This window comes from Coptis chinensis, chromosome 3, assembly GCF_015680905.1.
Source record: "Coptis chinensis isolate HL-2020 chromosome 3, ASM1568090v1, whole genome shotgun sequence".
Taxonomy (NCBI): domain Eukaryota; kingdom Viridiplantae; phylum Streptophyta; class Magnoliopsida; order Ranunculales; family Ranunculaceae; genus Coptis; species Coptis chinensis.
In genome coordinates, this window is record NC_141458.1 from 70,414,339 (window position 1) to 70,436,773 (window position 22,435).

Here is a 22,435-nt window from a genome sequence, read left to right on the forward strand (position 1 = left end):
AACATAAAAAAAAATTCAAAAACTTACTTGAGATTCCGCCACTCGATTTGCTACGTGTCGGACCGATGTTGACGCTAATGGTGGGTGGTCCTCGATTTCACAACGCGGTGGAAAATTAAACCCAAGTTCAATTTAGTCCCTCCTCCCCATATTACGCGTTCTCGGCGGCGATCCTTTTTTGCCCCTTTTTTGGAAATTTTAACATTTCCAAACCATCGGAATGCTCTTCATGTGGTGAGGTTGGTGGGGATGGGTTGGGGGTGGAGAAGTCATTATGAATGGAAATTTGTGTTCAAAGGTTGTTAATGGAGGCTACAAAATCGAATTTTGGCTGGAAATGAAGTGAAAATGGAGCCCGTTAAGCGTCGGTGATATTGAGCTATCAGACGGGATGTTACATCCCGTCTCGTTATAAAATATCAGACGGGATGTTACATTCCGTCTCGTATTAAAAACCTCCAGACGGAATCCAACATCTCGTCCGAAATATTTTTTATCACCTCTGCATTGCACAACTTCACCTTGTTTTTCACCGGGTTGGTGAAAAGGGTGGTGAAAAGTGATGAGGTGGCGGTGATAGAGGGGGGGAAAACTATGACTTGCATTGCAAATGCTCTTAGGTGACGGTTAGTTATATGTTACCAAATGTAGGGAAATTGAAACCCAGCGAAATTGAAAAGAGGGAAAAGGAATTGTTGGTCATCGGGTAAGTTGTCATCAACCCATCTTCTTCTATTCTTTTTTCTTCCTCCCATTTCTCCTTCCTTCCTTCCTCCCTCCTTTCATAACAATCTTTGATTTTTGTTTTTACTATTTAACTCCTCAAAAGTTTCATGGCATACTTAACACTCAAAATCACCAATCTTTTCTCCATTACAAATATGGTAAACATATTATCTACTGATTTGATTAATTTATTAACTAAAATTTAATAAAGTATTGATTTTTTTATTACTTGATGTTAGAATTGGAGGTCAGTTGGAACTGTAGTTGGTTTAGCTTTAGTGATGGTGTTGACGTGGAGATTATAGAGACGTCCAAGTAATGGTGGTGGTGGTAATAATAATAATAATAATAATAATAATAATAATAATCAAAGAAGAAGACACCAACAAGTACCGAAACGATAAGTTGGTGGTACAGCTGGAAGTAGTAATTGTAAAGGTGTGATGTGATATTCCCTTACAAACAGTCTCTGGGGGACTGATATGGATGGATGGGTGAGACCGAGTTCGGCTTTTGGAGCGAACTGCCTACGTATCTTACTCTGGGGACTGGGTTCAGAGTAGAATCAGGTCTGGCGTAGTTCATAGGAGTGGTATTTATAGAGATTCGGAGTGTATCCTCACCCTCCACGTGTAGAGGATGTCACCAACGTGGGGTGTGGATCATGGGAGCACGTGAGAAATATCTACATAGGTCTGCTTTGATGATGAGGAGTGACAGTATGAGCAAGTAGCTTGCGGCCGTGATCAGTGACTGTCAGTCAGGATTAGTGTAAGTACTCCTTCAGTCATGATTGCTTATGGATAGGGAGTCTGTGTCACTGCCTGGTGTAGTTCGCGTGATGTTGCGATCTGTCTTGTGGCGCGATGTTGGCTCGTGGATGCGACCTGATATCATAGGTCGGTGCATTAGTTCCACCATGCTAAGCGTCTTTGGATAGAGAATATCACTCCCCTACACAGCCCCCTCTCAGTAGGTTGTGGTAACGACCTGCTGAGAGAGAACGGTGGCACGCGCGTACTATGTGATATTTGGGAAGCGGCCACGATCAGTGTAGAACAGCTGGTGTTAACCGCGTGCGCTAGTTAGTATGATCGTGTGACGCTGCGGTGCAAAGACGTGATGATCCGGAAAGATTCGCAGAGAAGAAAAACGCCCGCTTTTTTTCGGGATGCGAAAAGACAAGACAGTTACTTGGAAGTCGTGGATGGCTAGGGCTAGGGTGTAATCATAATGCCTTGGAAACTGGAGGGGCGGTTGTTCAAAAATCCTACTTGCGTGACCGAGACTTCATTTTGCTGCTTCGTTTGGTAGAGAGAACTTCATTAAGCATCAATCTTCGTGTTAGTGCTCTGCCATTTTGAACCCGCTTCCCTTGTTTTGGTGCTAAGCTTCGTGCTAGAGTTGTTAGGGTACTCGTTAGATACTAGTAGCTAGATTTGATAAGTTTAGAGGAGAAAGATGTCGGATTCCGATGACACTCGTTCGAACGAGATCCGTGAAGTTTCCCTTGGTTGGGAGGATGAGGAGGAGACAGATGAATCAGTTGGTATGCGGGGTGAGGGTGATGGGGATGAGGCTGTGAGTGAGGAAGGCGATGCTCGACCGCTTACGTGGTTCTTGACGTTGGCGCGCTCAGACTTCAGACGGTGAGAGGAGTCGCCTTCGAAATGAGCCGCCAACTAGGGCTGTGGATAAACACGCTTTGAGGGCGTTTCCATATCTGAGGAAAAGATATGGTATAACTGTAGACGGTCTGGAGATCCACGAGCCTGATCGAGGCGTACTGGTTTTTAGCGATAGGTACGTCCCACCGCGCCACGGGGTGATCGTCTGCGAGGGGCAGCTGAGGGCGCATATGACGATACCATTTTCGAAGTTGGTTTGTCAATTTTTGAACCACTGTGGCAAAGCGCCTGTGCAGTTCGTTGGTAACACGTGGCGGTTGTTGAAGGTGTTCGACCTGTTGAACGCCAGCGGTGAATACCGGATCGAAGTCGCTGATATTATTGAGCACTTCACCTTGAAGCGATCTAGGGCATATAACTTTAGCTTGCAAACCCGAAGCTACTCACACCCGCTCGGATGGAGTGAGTAACGAAGTCTTGGGATAAAAGACCGTTCTGCGAGTGGGTAACTACCGCGGCGAGTGGGTTCGGTGTTGACAAGAAAACGCGTGTGATTTCACCGGGTGGGTACCAAGACGTTTTCTTAGGTTTTATGCTGATAACGATTGATCCCCAGATTGATCTAATATTTGATATGTTGTCTTTTGTACGATAACCGCCCCCGCATTGTGAGAGACGAACCGAAAGCGATGTCGAGAGCTTCGCTAGGTTGACTCGGGACGAGAAAATTGCGAAGTTGCCAGAGGTCGCCGAATTCTTTAAGGAGCGTGGAGGGCCTGTCGTTCGAAAGAGAAGGGAAGCTCAGAAAAGTAGGGCTCGTGGTAAGGGAGCGTCCAAAGTACGTGTTATGGAGAAGCGTGGGAGTGATCTGGTGACCAGAGAGGATAGAAACCGGGGCCGTACTGGGGTGAAGCGACCGCTTCGTGCCGGGCCTCCGGTCCGGGTCGGGATGGGTCGGGAAGATGCTCCTGTCGACGTGGAGGACGTTCCCTCCGACGTTCCGGAGTACCGACCTGCTAAGACTGCGAGGGTGGCCCAGACCGCACAGGGTGGTGAGGTGCGAATGGGTGGGAGGGCAGCTCGTAACCCGAGGTCGAGGCCGATGCCCGACTTCAGCGTTCTGGTTGAGGACGGCCCGGAGGTTGTCCCGGAGGTCGTTCGACCCCGTGTTGTTGGAGATGCCTCAGGCAAGATGAAGGGGAAGGTTGGCTCAAGAGATGCTGGTAAGGGGCCGTCCAGTACTGGAAAGGACGAGCTGGAGCGCAACCTGATGTACATTGACGAGACAACTGGGAAGAAGCGCTATGTGAAGAGGTCGGACTGCAGCTACAAGTCCGCACCCATAGCTGCTTGCTTGCTGGAGGGGATGACGCTTGATGGTGATAGGAAGGACCTTGATGCCAAGGAGCTGGAGTCGAATCCGGAGGGGGGATAAGGCGATTTGTCCGGTAAGTGGTCGTTGTTATTCTTGTTTTGCTATTACTTATTGTAATCGTTGCTCATCGCTTGTTTGTGGTACTATGTGCTAAGCCGCCAGCAGCGGTGATTGCGGGTACCGAAAATTGAAGATACCCTTTGTTTGTTCTTTGAGATGGAGAAGTCGGAGGTTGAGTCCTTGAGGCTCGAAGTCTCCGATCTCCGAGCGATAGCTCAATCGGAGAAGGTGGAGCTGGATACTCTGAAGGCACAACTGGTTACGCTGTCTCTGGATAGGACGTCGGCTGTGAACGAGGCGGCTGGGCTGAGGCATGAGGTCGACGATCTGAAGAAAAAGGCTGCTGCTGCTAATACGCTCGCTGCACGTTGTAAAGCTACTGCGATGGAGGCGAGGGAGGCCTATCTTGCTATCCGTGCTGAAATAGAAGAACTGGAGGCGAGATACGGCGACCTGCCCGAGGTGCCAGCGCATGGACCGGCAATAGACCGACAGGTCGATTCACTCGAGGTCGGTAGTCTTTCCCTATGGTCGTTCTTACCACCGGCTTTGAGGTGGTTGGGGATCAGCCTCCCCGCCGTTAAGCCGCGGTGGGGCGTTAATCGGAAGGAGTGGTGGCGTCCCCTGGTGATCCGAGCTGTTCCCAAGTGTTGGACGTCCCTCTTGTGGAAGGCTTTGATGATGTGATTTGAGAGGTCAATGTCTGGTTTTTGTTTTTGTGTTTGTAAGCGGCCTCTGGCCTAAAACAATAGAGCTGTTTTCCTGGGGTTACCTGGGCAGTTCGTCCTTTCCTTTGTCTGTCTGTATGATACTGATGTTTAGTTGGGCTGGATTTCCTGGGTAGACCCAGCAGCTCGGCTTATTCGGCGACCTGAGGCTGGACTGTGGTCGTCAGTTTGCTAACTGTTTTATATTAAGGCTATATTGTTATTCTGTGTTTTTCTTCCTTGCGTACTGTATGTCTGTTTGATTTGTATGCCTTTAGGTTGGTAGACCTGTGTCACCCTTGAACTGTTTTGCGTGTAGCCGGTGTTAGCGTCCTCTAGTTAGTCAGTATGGGTACGGCTGGAGCGTCCTGTGATCAGTGGTCACTTCCATTAAAGTGCGTGCTGGGCACGTGTGCGGAGATGAAGGGTCTGTGGAATATGAAATGATGGTTGCCAGTTGGACTGGCGTTTGGCGTCTCGATGCCTTAATGAGTTGCCTCGGGAAGATACGTTTCCTTTGCATAAATAGAAACTGTTCGGGGAGAGCAACGGCATTTGGACTTCTTGTTACTGCTGTCTTCGCTCTTCTGACCTTGCGTGATTTCGTTGGTCGTCTTCTCAGGTACGTTTGTTCTTTCATTCTTGTGATCGTTATGTTGGATGTTGCCTCTTGCTTATTGGCTTTGTTTTGTTCCTTGTGGTTTAGATTTTTTTATGGCTCGTTGTTACGCTTTTGGTGTGGGAGAAGGCAGTCTACGAGAGAGCTCTCCTCTACTGATGGAGGAAATGGAGTTTCATCCGCATGTGCACGATGCCCGTGGCAAGAGGAAGGCGGTAGCGTCGGGGTCCAAAAAAGCTAAACGGCCCCGGAGGTCGTGGCGCCCCACTGGAGGTGTTGTGATCAGGTCGCCCCACCGGGAGGACGGTGTCCCTCGGGTCGCCGAACGGGTAGACGACCTGGAGCAGGGGGGCCACGTCGCTAGTGGGAGTTCGCGCCCTCGCGCTGGGGACGTGGGGAGTGAGTTCTTCTACGTTGGGATGTCGGGGAAGAGGCGTGCTGTAAAGCGCTCCGACTGCAGCTTCCACTCCGCACCTATAGCGACTAGTCTTCTGAGGGGTATTGTGCTGGACGGGGACAAAGCTGAGGTCGAGGACGAAGACATGGATACGCTCCTGGGGACCATGGACATGGCGAGCTGTTTGGTGAGTACGTTGTTTGTTAATTTTTGAGTCGTCCGCTTTGATTGATTTTCATTGTGCTTCCCTACTTGTAGTTTCTTGCTGGTTATGATAAGCTGAAGAGGGTTGTGCAGGCAACGCCTGATACCGATCTCGATGCCCGAAGTCGAAATGGGATGTCCGCGAAATGCCGCCGGGTGGTCGACAAAGAAAAGCGCGGAGACTATGTCGGCTAAATGTCGTGTTGTTGCTGATGAAAATGCGAAACTTGCTGCGTCTATGGCGGATCTGCAAGTGGAGATCGCGGAAGTCACCGAGTACGCGAAGCAATGCCAGAGGGTTGCCCGTAAGGCTCAGGACGCGTATACCACCGTCTGTAGTGAGTACGCCAAGCTGGACGAGAAATACTGTCAGCTAAAGAAGGCGGACGGGGCTCGAGAGGTCGGTATGCGTGTTGCTCTGCGAGCTGCGAGGCATGTTCCCTCAACCAGCACTGTTCCTGAGGATAAACATGTGGTCGCTGCTCCGTGATGGTGAGTTTGTCACCGGTGAAAGTATGTTCTTCTTCTGGTTTGATATTAACTTGTGTTTTCTTTGCCCCTACGAGGGTTAAACACTAGAGCTGCGTTTTCGGGTTTGCCCGAGCAGTTCGCTTTTTTGAATTTGGAGAACTGGCTTCCACGAAGGTGGCAGTTCGTTAACTTTGTTTTTTGTAATCTGGTAGCCGACCTGGATTTTCTGGGTAGACCTAGCAGGTCGGTGATCTAGAGCTGATCTCCCTGGATCCGAAATGTGTGCTCCCTTTGGTGAGACCTTGATTAATGCTGTATATATTTTGGTCTGATTTGTTCATGGCTTTGATCCCGTTTATGGATTTTGCTTCTGAAATGTATTCTTGTTACATGTTAAGCTGCTATGATAGTGCATGGGAACACGATATGTAAGTGTTTGATCTTTTAGGACGAGAAGGGGCCTTGCCCCTGCAAGCTCGTGGGTTATGGTGCTCACCGGAGCCGCTTCTTCGTTGAACCCTAGGAATATCGGTCCTCGTCTAGTGAGGATGAAAGAGGCTATGAGCCTGTAAGCTCTCTATGACGTCCTGCTCGGATGAGAGTTTGTTTTAGTCGCTGGGGGCGTAATGCTCCTGAGAGCGTTCTCGCTTAGTTGATTCGAAAAGTGTATGCCCCCAACTTAGCGAGACTCGGAGAGGCGAGAGGCGCCCTAAGCTTGCCTTAGCGATATGAGCGTGTTTAGCCCCCGAGGCTGCTCGCTCCTGAGCGCCGCGTTCTTTAGTTGAATCGAAAAAGTGTATGCCCCCAACTTAGCGAGATTCGAGAGGCGTTTGAGCTTAAGTTGATCCTAGAAGTGTTTATCCTCAACTTAGCGAGACTTCGAGAGCGCTCGAGCCCGATCCTAAAGTATAGGTCCTCAACTTAGCGCTCGTATGAGAGCGTGTTTAGCCCCCGAGTTTAGCCCCCTTTACGCTCCCGAGGCGTTCTCGCTTTAGTTGATCCTAGAAGTATAGGTCCTCAACTTAGCGAGACTTCGGAGAGGAGCCGAGCCCCGAAGCTCCCCGAGCCGCCCCGCCGTATGAGAGCGTGTTTAGCCCCTGAGGGCGTTCGCGCTCTGAGCGTTCTCGCTTAGTTGATCCTAGAAGTATAGGTCCTCAACTTAGCGACTTCGAGAGGCGTTGAGCCTGTAAGCTCCTCGAGGCGCCCCGCCGCGTGAGCGTGTTTAGGTATGGAGCTTGCTCGTGGGAGGTGTGGTTTGGAGATGTGAGTAGGTCCGCCATTTATGATACCATCTTGAGTTTCTTTCATTTGAACTTTGTTGTGCCCGGGAACAGGGACTTACAATGCGTAATACAACTATTGGTAAAATTGCTTTAGCAAGTATGTGTTCCATGGTCGCGGCGGCATCCTTCCTTCGGTTTTAATCCAATACCGCCGCCGCCAACGACGCGTTCCACGCATGTGGGCCCTTCCCATGTTGGTGCTAGCTTAGCATCGCCTTTGAGTTTTCTTCAATACGATCCCCCGTTGAAAAGATCGTGGATGTACTCGCTTGTTGTAAGATCTCTTGAGGACCTGTTGGTAGGTCGCCACTGGACGGCCGCTAGGTCGCGCCGTTCCTCGAGGAGGTCGATCTCGAGCTAGAACCGAAGTCATTAAGGCCCGTTTCGACAAGTTCAGATCGGGTTGTCGGATTGTCACCGGTGGGTATGACGGCTTCGTGCCATAGCATAGGGAGAATGGTGACTTCGCCGGGTGCTTGAGCGAAGTCAGAAGTCGATGAGCCCGAGTATGTTCTCCAAATTGATTGGGCCAATCGGGCTTTTGTTCTTTTCAATTTTCTTTTCAAATTCTCTAGAATGGCCTTATTGTCGCCTCTGCTTGTCCATTGCTTTGAGCCGCATCGTGGTGTAGAGAATGCATGAACGATCTTCCATTTGGCCGAAACTCTTTGACTGCTTTTGCCCTTGAACTGAGCCATTATCCATCACCGGTGTATGTGGTAGGCCAAACCGGTGATGATATGAGTCCAAATGAAATTTCGACATGTGATTCTTTAACGTGTGCTAACGGAATTGCTTCAACCCACTTAGTGAAGTAGTCTGTGGCAGCAAGGACGAAGCGGAAGCCGGTGCTCTTCTGAGGGATGAATGGTCCCATAATGTCCATGCCCCACATGTGGAACGGCCAAGGACTCGCGATGTTAATCAGTTCGCGAGCTGGTTGTATGATGTTGTGACCAAATGTTTGGCATTTGACACATTTGAGGACATACGCTTTAGCATCGATCTGCATACGAGGCCAGAAGTACCCTTGAGAGATCGCTTTGTGGGCTAGTGACCGACCTCCAGCGTGGTTGCCGCACTCTCCTTCGTGAATTTCAGCAAAAATTAGCTGGCCTTGCTCTGGATTGATACATCTCAGATGGGGTCCCCCGGCGGATTTGCGGAATAATCTGCCGTTCACCAAACAATAGCTACGTGCTTGGTGTGGAACCTTCTTGGCTTTGGTGCGCTCCTCTGGGAGTGTGCCGTGCTGGATGTACTGTATAATAGGCTGCATCCAGGAGCGACTCGTCTGATCTTCAGAGAGTGGGAACAGGTCGCTAATTGTCAAGACTTGGTCCGCTTGGTAAGCAGGTCGGTCGACTACTTCGATAATCAGTTGTCGAGGGACACAGTTCGGTGTCTGAGTGGCTAAGTATGCCAAGCTATCTGCGTGACGGTTCTCGTCACGCAAAAAATGGTGTATCGTCGCTCTGCTAAATGACGGAAGCAAATTGTTAACAACTTGAAGGTATTTGGAGAGGTTACCTTCGCTGGTAGTGTACTCTTTTGCAACCTGGCGAACGACCAGTTGCGAGTCACTAAAGATTTGGATCTCCTTTACTCCGAGCTGGATCGCCGCGCGCATTCCCATTATTAGTGCTTCGTACTCTGCTTCGTTGTTGGACGTTGCGAAGTCTATACGAACTGCCTTCTCTACCATAGCTCCCTCGGGGGAGACTAAGACGATTCCCATACCACTGCCTCCAGGGTTGCTGGAACCATCGACGTAGAGAGACCAGACTTTTTGCATGCTCGCTTTCTTGGGTGCGACCTCTGTTTCCGCCTCCCAATTAGGGTCGTCGACTGGGAAATCTGCTAGGAAGTCTGCCACGACCTGACCCTTCTGTGATATGCGCGGGACGAAGTCCATGTGGTGTTCGCCCAGCTCTTCGGCCCATATTGCCATCCTGGTAGTCTTGTTTTCTTTGTGAAGAATCCTCTTCAAAGGGAGATCGCTAAGCACTTTGATTGGATGAGCCTGGAAATACGGTCTGAATTTTCTTGCCGAGTATAACAAAGCAAGGACCGCTCTTTCTATGTAAGAGTAGTTCTTCTCGGCTGGAGTGAGTGTCTTGCTTGTGAAGTAGATCGGCTTTTCTGAATTGTGTTCGCCCTGAATAGGACCGAACCGATGGCAAAATCGGATACCGCCGATAGAGCCCCAAAGTTTCTCCGTCGGTTGGTTTGGCTAGGGCGGAGGTGTTGTGAGGTAGGTACTCCTTGAGGGTGGCGAATGCTTGGTGGCATTGATCGTTCCATGAGAATTGCTCGCCTTTCTTGAGTATCTGTAAGAACGGTCGGCATTTGTCTGACGCTCTTGATATGAACCGGTTGAGTGCGGCGACCATACCTGACAACTTTTGTATCTGTTTCTTTGTTTTGCGGTCGGGCATGTCAATGAACGCCTCAATTTTGGTCCTGATTTGCTTCGATGCCTCGTTGCGAGACCTGATATCCGAGAAATTTTCCGGAGGACGCACCAAAAAGACACTTCTCTGGGTTCAGCTTCATTCCGGTTCGTCGTAGTCTGGAGAACGCTTGCTCGAGGTGAGTGAGGTGGTCGGCTGCTTTTTTGCTTTTGACAACCATATCGTCAATGTAGACCTCCATGGTATCGCCTAACATGTCCTGGAACATGTTAGTTACTAGCCGCTGATAGGTCGCTCCTGCGTTCTTTAGTCCGAACGGGAGAACGTTGTAACAATAAATTCCTTGCTCAGTGATAAATGATGTCTTCTCCTGATCTTCTTCAGCTAGTGGTATCTGATTGTACCCGCTATACGCGTCCATGAATGATAGCAGCTCGTGCCCACAAGTCTGGTCGACTAGCTGGTCGATTCTTGGTAGGGGGAAGCTGTCTTTTGGAGTTTCTTGATTGACGTTGGTGAAGTCGACGCACAAACGGACTGTGCCATTCTTTTTCGGGACTGCCACTATGTTGGCGATCCACTCTGGGTAGTCGACCTTTCGGATGAAACCGACTTGCTTGAGCTTATCTACCTCGTCGTTGATTGCTTTTTGAAAGCGTAATGACAATCGTCTAGGACGCTGTCGAACCGGTTTAAAGCGCCGGTTTGACGTTTAACCGGTGGCATGCAACACTAGGGTCTATACCAGGTACATCGATATATATATGACCGCGAATACATCTTTATTCATGGACGAAAAATTTACAAGTTGAGCCTTAAGTGTAGGGTCAAGGTTGGCTCCCCACATAGACGAAGTTTAGGGTCGCCTTTGGTTCCCAGGTTCACTTGCTGCTTGTCTTGAGTCGGTGCTTGGCTCTGTGCGTTCTGGGCGCTCTCTGGAGGATTGTTCTTTGTAGAGTCTGTGCTGGTGCGCTGGCTGGCTGTAGTAGTCAGAGGAACTGGGACGTCCTCTGTGGTTACGACAACGGTCGGCGATCGCTGTTGGCGTGACAACAGGAACTGGGGCAGTTCCCTGCCTTTCTTCTGGTTGGAGAGGAGGTGGTGGTGGTGTCACGAGACTTTGCTTGTTCGTGATGCTTTCCAATGGGGCGACCTCCAGGAGTCGTGCTGTCGGTACGCCTGCTGCTTTGATGGTGGTCGAGGTCGGGGCAGCGTTCTGTTTTGCTGCGCTAGTTCTCACTTCAGCCACTAAATCTTTGGCCATTGTGTAATTGGTGGTTAGGTTCGTTCTCGACGGAGATGGGGGTTCCGTGGTCTTGTTTGCTGCGATGATCTGGTTACAATGATGGGCCTCGAGCTGGTTGCTTCGAAGTTCCATCATTCCCCTTGGGCCCGGAAAACGGATGACTTGGTGCAACGTGGATGGTACGGCTTGCATCTGATGTATCCAACGTCGTCCTAGGATGGCGTTGTAGGACGACTTGGTATCTAGGGAGGACGGCGTGTGTTGAAGCTGACTTTGTCTTCCCGGGATCCCACTGAGACTGGGAGGATGATATCTCCGATTGGATCGGCTCTGGAACCGTTGAATCCGAAGAGGGGTGCAATGGGGTCTATGAAGACCGACTTTGGTAAGTTCATCTCTTGGATCGTGTGGTAGAACAAAATATCGCAAGAGCTGCCAGGGTCGATCAAAACTCGCTTGACGGTCCAGTCACTGATTTTGACGTGGACCACGAGTGCATCGTTATGCGGGAGGCAGACCTTGTTGAGGTCGACCTCGGAGAAGGTGATGTCTCCTGTTCTTCGCCCTGAACTGCGTGGCACGGCTGCAGCTTGTGAAGAGAAATTGTATACTTCATGGAGGGCGCCTACGCGCCTTCTTTTTTCCCGTGAACTTGAGACGGAATCATCTTGGAGAGTGATCACGTGTATGGTTCTGTTGTGCTCGCGACCTCTTGACGGCTGACGGCGATCTTGATGGATGCGTTCACGGGAGCGTCCTCTGCTGTGAGGGCGACTTTGAGACCTCAGAGCGCTCCGTCTGGGTGGGGACCTGCTTCGTATCCTGCGAGCCATGAGTTTGTGGCGCAGGTCGCCGTCAGGTATATTAGTGTACTGCTTGATGTGCCCAGCTTCGATCAGGTCTTGCAAGTAATGCTTGAGCCCCCAGCAGACGTCGGTCTCGTGGCAATTGGCGCGGTGAAAAGCGCAGTAGGGCTGGTCTGGGCGATCTGTTGGCTGCCTTATCTCTGGTCGGTAGAATGCAGCACGCTTGATCTTTTCTAGTATGTAACTAGGAGATCTAGTGAGCACGGCGAATTCCCGATCATTTCTTGGTTTGGGTCTGGATGGTTGCCCTTGTTGTCGGGGTCGCTTCCTAGAGGATGATGCTACTTCGTAAACCTCTCCCTCTTCTGCTGCTTCTTCTTCTTCTCGTTTCTGTTTTAGCAAAGCTTCTTGCAGCTTGATGTATTTATCCACTCGAGCGTACAGCTCGGCCAACGTTTCGGGTTGGTCTTTCAAGAGCGACCTGGTTAGGTCGGTGTTACGGATGCGGCAGGCGGTTGTGAAAGCCACTGCGGCAAATGATTCCTTGAGGCCGCTTTCCATGTCCAAGAGTTCTGTTTTGAACCGGCTTAAGAAGGAGTTTGTAGGTTTCCTCCCCTTGAGAGAGTTGGAAGAGTGAATTGAGATCACCCTTCTTGCGTCATTTGTATGCGTCGGCTTGGCTTGCAACGTCGGTAAGCCGTTCAAGCTTCTTATGGAGTCCGGTTCGAGGGAGAAAACCAATCGAGTGGGCCGCCCTTCAAGCTTCTTTGGAAAGAGCCTACATCGTAGATGGTCGAACTCTGGGCGCCAGATAGTGCAAGGCTTTGAGCATATCGTGCTATATGTTGGCCCGCATGTGCGACCGTCATATAGTGGGAACCTTGGTTGGACAAAGTCCGGAGGGGAGACCTTGTGAAGTACTTCGGCAAAGAAATGGAGATCTTGCGATAGGTTTTTCAACATTTTCTGCACTATCATAGTGGAATCCTTCTTGACCGCATTCTTGTCGAGCCTTTGGTTTAGCTCGGGATCCGGCTGACCGACGCGTTGATGACGCCGTCGTCGTCGCGTGCCATGCCGGCCGAGTGGGCTTTGTGTGTCAACTTGTGCACGTAATGTGACGTTTTCTTGCCTGAGTTGGGCAATTTGTTCGTTCATTGTTCCTAGCTGGCCGGCCAAAGTGTTGAATTGAGCTTCGAGGCTTACCATGCTTCGTGGGCTTGAGAATCTTTTGGTTTGGTTTTTGTTACTGATTAGTGTGAAAGTGGTTTGGTTTCTCAAGTAATCGAGACCACAGACGGCGCCAATGTAAAGGTGTGATGTGATATTCCCTTACAAACAGTCTCTGGGGGACTGATATGGATGGATGGGTGAGACCGAGTTCGCTTTTTTGGAGCGAACCGCCTCGATCTTACTCGGGGGATTTGGGTTCGAGTAGAATCAGTCCGGCGTAGTTCATAGGAGTGGTATTTATAGAGATTCGGAGTGTATCCTCACCCTCCACGTGTAGAGGATGTCACCAACGTGGGGTGTGGATCATGGGAGCACGTGAGAAATATCTACATAGGTCTGCTTTGATGATGAGGAGTGACAGTATGAGCAAGTAGCTTATGCGGCGTGATCGATGACCGTCGGTCGGTCGGGATTAGTGTAAGTACTCCTTCCGGTCATGATTGCTTATGGATAGGAGTCCGTGGTCACCGCCGGTGTAGTTCGCGTGATGTTGCGATCTGTCTTGTGGCGCGATGTTGGCTCGTGGATGCGACCTGATATCATAGGTCGGTGCATTAGTTCCACCATGCTAAGCGCGTGCTGGATAGAGAATATCACTCCCCTACAGTAATGTAGGTAGTAATGGTTCTAGTGGTGGTGGTGTTGTTGCTACTGGAAAATTTGACGAGTTCTCTCTCCTCCGCCCGCCCCCCCGTTAATGTAGTTTTGAATGGTTTATTCTTATAACTGGATTTATTTGATGATTGTTTTTTGTTTGTTGTTTTTTTTGTAGCCGACGTTGGGGCAAGTATGTCTGAAGGAAGAAAGGTAATTTGGTTTTTGGTTCGATCTAGTTTATTTTGGATATAGCATTAAAGAGTTAGGTTATTTTTTGCCTTGATGAATGTAGAAAACAGAGAGAAATGGGTTAGTTTAGTAAGTCTAGACTGTTTTTCATTTTTGACTTCTTGATTTAAATGGATTATGTAGATTAGTCATTGCTTAAAGGAAATATGTGAGTATCATATAAGTGTTTAATAGTGTTTGATATAGGTCAGAAACTTGGGTTACAACAGTGTGTTCTCATATGAGAACAAAGTAGAAGCTTCCACTGTGAGATTGTGAGATATGAGTCGTTTACAGGTTTATTTGTCTTAGGTCCTTGGCTTAAATTGTGAGATATGTATTCTCTTAAATGCAGTGGATTCCAGTTTGGCTCAAATTCATTCCTAGTATCAGTTTTAGAACAGACAATGAGCCTTTCAAGGTTAGGTGTTTAAGACTTTATCCCTCTCTATATATTGCTCTTTTGCCCCTCTTTAATTTGGTTAACTTATATGCGGTTTTACAATTATATTATAGGTTGCAATGGAAAGATTTACGAAAAAATTTATAAACACGATGAAGGCAGAAGAGCTGTTTGAATCTCAGGGGGGTCCAATTATTCTTGCTCAGGTAAATGATTTGTATTTGTAAGTAACTAAATTCATTTACTTGTTAAAGGTTTATACTTTACCAAATTTGTTGATTATGAAATAGAATGAGCTAGCTAACTTAGAAGCAGACTTATACTTGCTCAATTTGAATTCACAGATAGAAAATGAGTATGGGCCTGGTCCTCTTGCTTGAGCATATACAGACTTTGTGGCAGAAATGGCTGTGGGTCTTGGCACTGGTGTCCCTTGGATTATATGTAAGCTAGACGATGCTCCTGATCTGATAGTAAGTCGCACCTGAACTATCTTAAGTTGCCAATTGCTTCTCTTTTATCCTGCATGTTTCTGTTTCCTATAAGTCTATAATCCTCCTGGTCCCTTCATGTGATCTATCCCTGAAATTGTTAGCGAGCTTTCACAGTTCCTCTATGAAAATTCTGCTGTTTCCTTTGGTCAAGTGGTGTACACTTAACGTCAGGTTTTTCAGTCTCAGTTGCACATGGCTTTGTTTATCTTCTTTGGCTCCTACCTATTATTGTTTGTCTGGTTTGTAATTTCTATAGCCTTTGAATCTTGTCCTGATAGTAACGATGTCCATGTCTCCTTGCCCAATACTCCTTTATTTCCTCTTCGTTCCATTATGTTATGGTTACTTGATAGCATTGGTTGGCGGTGACACTTGTTGAGCATCAAGGGTTTGATTCCTAATATTTTGATGTTCCTCTACGAATTTGTACTAAGTTTATGTTTTTGTCATATTCATATATAACTAGTTGTTGCATGGATATGCCATTAAAAATAATCCGTGTCAGATATGTACCCACGTGTCCGTGTCGTTCACGATACGGAAAAATATTATATGTGATAAACCTCAATTTTTTTAATATATTTTGTTGTGTCAGACACTTCGTATCCAACTTGCACTAAGATATGCACTAAGATAAAGAGGAGGTGGCTTGCACTAAGGTATGCCAAATTTATTAACAAGCTTGTATTGGCTACACACACCTCCTGCTTGAACCAAGCAAGAGCTGGTCTGCTCCAAGTGACCCAGTACAGAGGGGGGATAAGAAGAAAATAAAAAGGGGTATCCACTGTTTTTCTCCTCCATTTTTCAGTTACCTTATATCAATAATAAAAAATGGGTGAGGGTTTAATATATGTTTTGCCACTACAAGAAAATGGATTTTTTCCCACGATTACCCAGTATTTTTTGCCACGGTCATGAACCCTTGCTACTTTTCCCCGATTATTGACCGTAGGCAATAGTTTTAAGCTCGTCAGCATACTTAAATACCATTACCCACAGTTTATCTGTTACTTGGGCCGTGGGTGGTAGCCACGAGAGAAACCGTCGGGTAAGACTTTTTTTTTATGTAGATTCACATCCACGCGTTTTGGCCGTGGGCTTAGGGCCTAAAAAATTGGTCAGGTATAACACACTCGATTGATTAGTTATTCTATTTTCCTCTTCCCCACCACCACTTCCTGCACAAAATAGAGAGTGAAAGGGTGAAAAACTATATCAAAGTGAAATCGTTATTTTGTGAAATTCAGTTCAAAGATTAAATCTTTGAGTTGTTTTGAGTAATAATGGGTGCAGAAATTTTCCTGAACACAAGATCAATCTAGTCTCACAATTTTTGGTTTCGACTCTCGATTCTTCGAAGCTGCGCATTCGGTCGACTTCTCCTCCTGCTCATTTGGTCATTTTCTTTTCTCCTTCTCGTTTAGGTAATTTCTTAATCTTCTTCAATTTCTGTTTGGATCAATTATTCACTATTTTTTTTTTCTCTCAGTTCTTCACCTCAATTTTGATTGGGGTTTGGTGGATTTATTTTTGGCTCAGTCATCATTTTTTTTAAATACAGGAAATTAGGTGAAACATTTGCTTATATTATTATTGTTTTCCTTCAATTATTATCTGTGTTGAATTATCATCATTGATTCGGTGAACCTTTTTAGTTCGGATTCGATTGGTTTTTAATAGCTCAACTTGTTGGGTATTTATAACTCCAAATTTTTATTTCTATTAGTTTTTCACTTTTGAAACTATTGTGATACTCTTTTGGTGGCAGTTCTTCTCTTCGATTTTGACGCTGGTCGATTTGTTTTTGTGCTCATCCAATTATCAGGTAAATTATCAGGTAATTTTGTATTTTTTTTTTCTTCAATTGCATGTTATTTGTGTGGCGCATATTTCATTTCAGGAAGTGGGTACCATTGTTAGTTTAACTCAAAAAAATTGAGTTTATCTTAAAAGTAAAAAATTTTAATCTTCAGTTCATTAAAAAAGTTGGGGTTGCTCATGAAATTATCTGTTATTAGGTGTATGTTATAATCATTTTGTTAATGAACTTATTAGCATATATGTTTTCGTTATGTAGTTGATTATTAGTACACTACTAGAAAAAGTAACAATTTAATCCCAATCTCTAGGGTTTCTTTCCATCCCATCTCTAGGGTTTCTTTCCCATTCCCAATCCCAATCCCTTTTCTCCAATTCGTCTCATTCTTTTCTCAACAAAAAGTAACAATTTAACCTCATCTGAAGCTCTCGACCACTACCAGCATGCCCTCTCTCTCTCTCTATCACCACCCCTTTCAGATCTTTGACGTGCAATCTTATCAAGCATTCCTACGTTTTCGAGGCAACTCATCACTCTCTCCCTACCCCATTAACTTCTCTTTGAGGTTATCTCACAAGTCACAAAGCAATTGGGTATTTTTCTGTCTCTACATCTCATCTCGGGATTGAACTCAAAATCCCAATTTTGATTTCTGATTTGAGCTTTCGGATTTGGTATTTCGAAAAAACTCAAAGGTACATCTTTTTATTTTTGTTTGTATTGAATTTTATCTTTGCTACTAGTTGAGGCTATGCCCTATTCAAAGTCATAGTTAGTATGTGCTATGAGAAAAGGGCGAGTCCTTTCTAAAACAGTTTTCTATTTTGAATGATAATTCTGACAAGTGTTGGTCTTGCCATATCAGTTTCTTCTTTCGAAGACTACTTGTCCCCTCGGGCTTCAATGATATCATAGCCTTCACGACACATATGTGAATGGATGATTTTCTCAATTGAAAGTGTATCGTTTGTGTGTCTTTGTTTAGACATGTAATTCTTTCCTCATTTCTATTTAATCTTATATAGTTTATTTCTGATCGGGGGAATTATTCCATATTTATTACTGTCTATGGTGATTGCTAACAAGCACAGACAATGCGTGTAGATATGTATGTTTCAGTGAATCTTGGATAATGATTGTAAATTTGCAATACGATATCTGATTAAGGGACATCTCATTTTACCTTTCATATTTTGGAGTGTAACTTCCAATGTTTCACTTTGGCATCAGGTTGAAAGAAGTAATGATTTTTATTTGAGTGGGCTGCGGGAGAAGTACTACGGACACCACATTATATATTGATATGATTGATCAGACGACACTTGGACACCGGTTTATTAAAAAGGAGTTTGATTAAGTTCCTAGAGTCGGTTGGCAGATTGATCCGTTTGGACATTCTGCGGTTCAAGCTACTTGCTTTGCGGCGAGGTATATTATTTCTCTTACGTTTTTTTAGTTATGGTGTATAAATAATGTATCAAATACACGAAAAGGTGGGCAGCCTTGAGCCATTTCGTATAATTTGAACTTTAAACTTTATCATATAAAATGATGTAGTTAGGATTATGGAAACAACAAGTTAAAATGTACTTGGGTTTTCATCTGTGTCCATTGCAGTTGGGTTTTGACTCAGGCCAACTGAATGAAACTTCATATATGTGTTTTTGTTTTGCCTTTGCAGAGAAGCAGAAAGTTGGCTTTCACATCGACATACATGCAGGTCACCGGTAAATGTATCCAAGTAAGTGGTGTTTCGGTTTCTGAAGCTGTGGTCAATAAGCTTTATAGTTAATTATGGAATAACCTTGTTTGTATCTATGTATTATGTGAATAGCCTGAAGATATTGTAATTAAGTGCTTCCTATTCATTATAGGTGAACTATGTATAATGCAACATGGGCTGTATAATGAATAATAAGATTATATTGTTTTTTCCGTAACAACATCAAGTATAAGTGAAACAACGAAATTAGGGGGCTGAAGACAATCGTTTTGTGGGCTGAGGTAGTCATCTTTATCTTGAAAATTGAATTTTCAACTGGAGTAGTCTTTGTACAGTTTTTGGATTGCACTACTGCCACATATTGGACTTCTTTGCAGGCACCTTGTGGTTGCTGCATGGTAATCTGACTGGCCTGATTTCAGGCTTTTCATTGGCTATAATGCTTTCATTTAGTTGTGTTTGTCTGTGTGTGTGAGTGAGCGCGCGTAGTGGTGGAATGAACTTATTTAATGGCTAGTAGTTGATTGTTTGAGCTAGTTTTTGGTTGTCAAAGCTTCAAGCTCTTGCGACCTTCTTAATTTGTGCCTTAAAAGCATGTAGTGTATCCTACACTTTATTTCCAAAAGGATGGAATATACCTTAGTGTATGCTGCCTAAGGCATCTGGGAGAAAGAAGCTTGCCATTTGCTTAAGTAAGGTCTACTTGATAAGTCTAAAATTTTGAGCATAGAATCGGTATTTATGGGGGCATTAATTACTTTTATGATGAGAGTATGCTTCCTTTAGTAGTGAGCTTGACCGTCATATTATAACAAATGGTCATTGTTATTCTATTTTCTGGGTTAGTAGCCTTTGTCCTGCCCATTGTCGAGTAAAAAGTCAAAAAATGCCTCTTATTTTGTAAGAGAGGGAAAGCCAAAAAATTTATGTTCTAAGGTTTTTTTTTTTTTTTTTTTTTTTTTTTTTTTTTTTTTTTCAGAGAAAATAAGTGTTCTCTATGTATTCTCCTTTGTTCTAATATTCATAGGAACACTTATTCTAGTTCTCTATATTGTCAAGTATATCTGTGTTAATATGTATTTTTGGTTTTTCATAGACCTAGTTATAATTATAGCAGTCAACTATATGTCTCTATGTATGTAGGATCCATTGATTCCATTCATTAGTGGACATGGAATTTATTAGTCCCATTTTATGCTTTTCATTAAACTATGAAGTCCATGTTACTCTCACAGGTTAGTTTAGGGAGCCAAGGATCCATAAAATTGCACGGTTCCTAACTTTGTTGAGCTAAAGTGGATGCTTACAACTATTGTTTGCTCAAGCTCACTGTAAGTAGATACATTTACATTAGTACTTAGCCCTTATCCCATAATGAACGGGTACATGCTTGTGCAAGGAAATGGGTGATTAGAATATTATGTATCCTACTTCTTAACCTTGGAATTTATGTCGATGTTAATAAATTTCATTTACTTTAATATTTGTTTCTGCATTGGGGATCTATCATTGGTTTCATATAGCAATTTGCATAAGAACGGTAGCACACAGAACTAATATAGGTTTCATTTACTACTTGTCTTCGTAGAATTTGGTTTGTACATGTGGCTTTGTTGGGGTTCACAGTTTTCCTTAGATGGAAATTAAAGCTCACTATTAATTCTTGGAATTATTGTTTTCGTGTAGTTTGCGATTGGTCTAATACTTATAGTAGATATGGGTGTTATGCTGAAAAATTAGATGTGAATATGAGAAGTAGAAGTGCATATTTCTTACTGTTTTACTAGAGCTGGAATAGTATTCATACATCAAGGTTAGAATTTTGGCTTATTTAATTTGTCTAAAGAATTGCTACTTTGCTTGTAGTTGAGCAATATGTACTTTTGGCTTGGTGAGTCTCTAGTTAAACCACACCCTTTTTTATTGCTGCCCTAACAACGGATGGAAGCACACGTTTTAGTCATAAAACTTGTAGTGCAATATGAAAGAACTCAATCGCATCTCAACAGGTTGGCATATTTGTGCATTGTACCACTGGCCACTTTTATGCTGTATTTATGGTCTAGTAATCATTTCAAAGATTGAACGTGTAGCTTTCATTATTTTTACATGCTCAATTTATTTGAATGATGCCTTGTGCTATTTTTTATGAATATATGTTTTCAGATATGAGATGTTCTCCATCATGCACACGTGCTGGAGTTCTCAGTACCATGGCAGTTTGCTATCCTGAATGGTTCTAGTACAAAGGAACCTTGGATGTCTTCCACAAAATATTCTCAATCAACATATATGGGGACAATTCAAGTCATGCCTTTGGTGCACCATATGATCTGCTTCATACCTTCCTAATACAAGGCTGGAAATGGCGAAGCACTTTGTTTATTTCTTTGATTTTCATGGTTCGTGCTTGTATAAAAAATTATACGTGGTGTTTAGCATTAACTTGCATATATGGATGGTTAACTTTTATATACCTATCATGCATGTTTACGGGATCTTGGTTAATTCGATCAATCCTTGGCTTTACGAGCTTTCTTTTATAGATAAGTAACGAGATGTAGGATGGTTATGGTGATCGGTGGTTATTTGTAGGTGTAATACCTTTATTAGGTGATTGGTGGTTATTTGTGGATTGCAGGGGAAAAGATCTCAGAATTGAAATATCAATTATTATTATTATTTTTAAAAATGACTCTGCCACGGTCTATAGCCGTATCAAAAACAGCAGATCCCATGGATCAAAGTTGTAGGAAAAACTAACTTTTTCCCACGGACCAAAACCGTAGGTAAAAGTGACCTTTTGCCACGGATTTTCCAACTGTTTCTGCCGTAGCCATACCGACGGCAATAGCTGACGCAAAGACCGTCACTATTGATAGGCTTTACCACGGTCATTATTGTGGGTAGACTATTTTTGACTCACAAAAAGCCCAGTCCTGCGACGGTCCAAAACTGTGGGAAAAGCCCTTTTCCGTCTTTTTCTACGGTTTTGGACTATGGGTAAAAACCAGTTTTCTTGTAGTGTGCTTAGTTATTTGATCCCATATACATGTACATCACATGATCACACTACTATGATTTATTGAGATTTTCTATTTTCAGATCTATTTCTTTGGTCTTGGTTGTTTCATATATGCCCACAAAGTCTATCTGAGGGATGAAAGTTCCTTAAGGGCTATAGTTTTTATGCTTTTACTATTTTTGAAAATTAATACTTACAAACAATAGTTTACGATCATGCGACACGTCACATGTTTAGTTTTTATCACTTAACTTTAGATCATGCTAGCACCTTTCAATTCCACTTAATTTTATACAAGTTGTTAACTCATTCATGATGTAGTTACATATTTTAGGAATACTGCCACCTGATCTTCTACTTGATTTGGTTGTGGATTTGAATGTTCAGATTCTAGTCTAGTTCTTAGAAGCTCTCCCGCTTCTTTTGCCACATTGGAGCTTCGCTTGTTGGTTAGTACTTTTATATCGAAAGCTACTCAGTCTCTTTTCAGTAGTCAGAATAACTTAAGCCTGGCTTGGAATTTTAGTTACCAAAACATAAACAAAGAACTATCTTCTTCCACTACTATTCAAGCACTAGGTCTCATCCTCTTCACACACCAGTTTGATGAGGGTACTGAAGCTTCTCCCGAGTTTAGGTCGAATGGGGACGCATTTATTTGTCGCTCTCCTTTCTCTCTCATAAGTATCGTACAATATGTATGTGACTTGATGTTGTCAAAATCATATCGAATTGATTTTGTCCTTGAGTAGCCTAGTGCAGCCTCCATATTAGGTTGTTTGGTCATGTTGTCGCCTATGATAAGTTTTAGGGTATCGTTTTAATATAACATACACTTTTGTTATTTTCTATAGGTAAAATGACCACTGCAAAGTACCATCAGTTCTATAAACTTAGAAATCCTTCACTATCCCATTCATCAAGGTATTCTTCCATCTCCATATTTTGATTATTTTTTATTTGACTTTAATTTT

General features: G+C 44.5%; 1 long non-coding RNA gene across 4 annotated transcripts; it reads left to right on the plus strand.

Annotated features, from left to right (window-relative positions):
- The first annotated feature begins 630 nt into the window (after positions 1-630).
- On the plus strand, positions 631-21,014 carry LOC147510603 (uncharacterized). 4 transcript variants are annotated; one of them, XR_015218949.1, is made up of 10 exons: positions 631-706; positions 13,942-13,976; positions 14,350-14,415; positions 14,511-14,603; positions 14,742-14,870; positions 16,663-16,719; positions 17,944-18,141; positions 18,395-18,454; positions 19,672-19,767; positions 20,603-21,014. It is a non-coding gene; the product is annotated as an uncharacterized LOC147510603 (long non-coding RNA). The 4 variants fall into 4 exon arrangements; XR_015218948.1 differs by lacking the exons at positions 631-706; positions 13,942-13,976; positions 14,350-14,415; positions 14,511-14,603; positions 14,742-14,870 and adding exons at positions 14,884-16,318; positions 20,303-20,445; XR_015218946.1 differs by lacking the exons at positions 631-706; positions 13,942-13,976; positions 14,350-14,415; positions 14,511-14,603; positions 14,742-14,870 and adding an exon at positions 14,892-16,318.
- Positions 21,015-22,435: the final 1,421 nt, after the last annotated feature.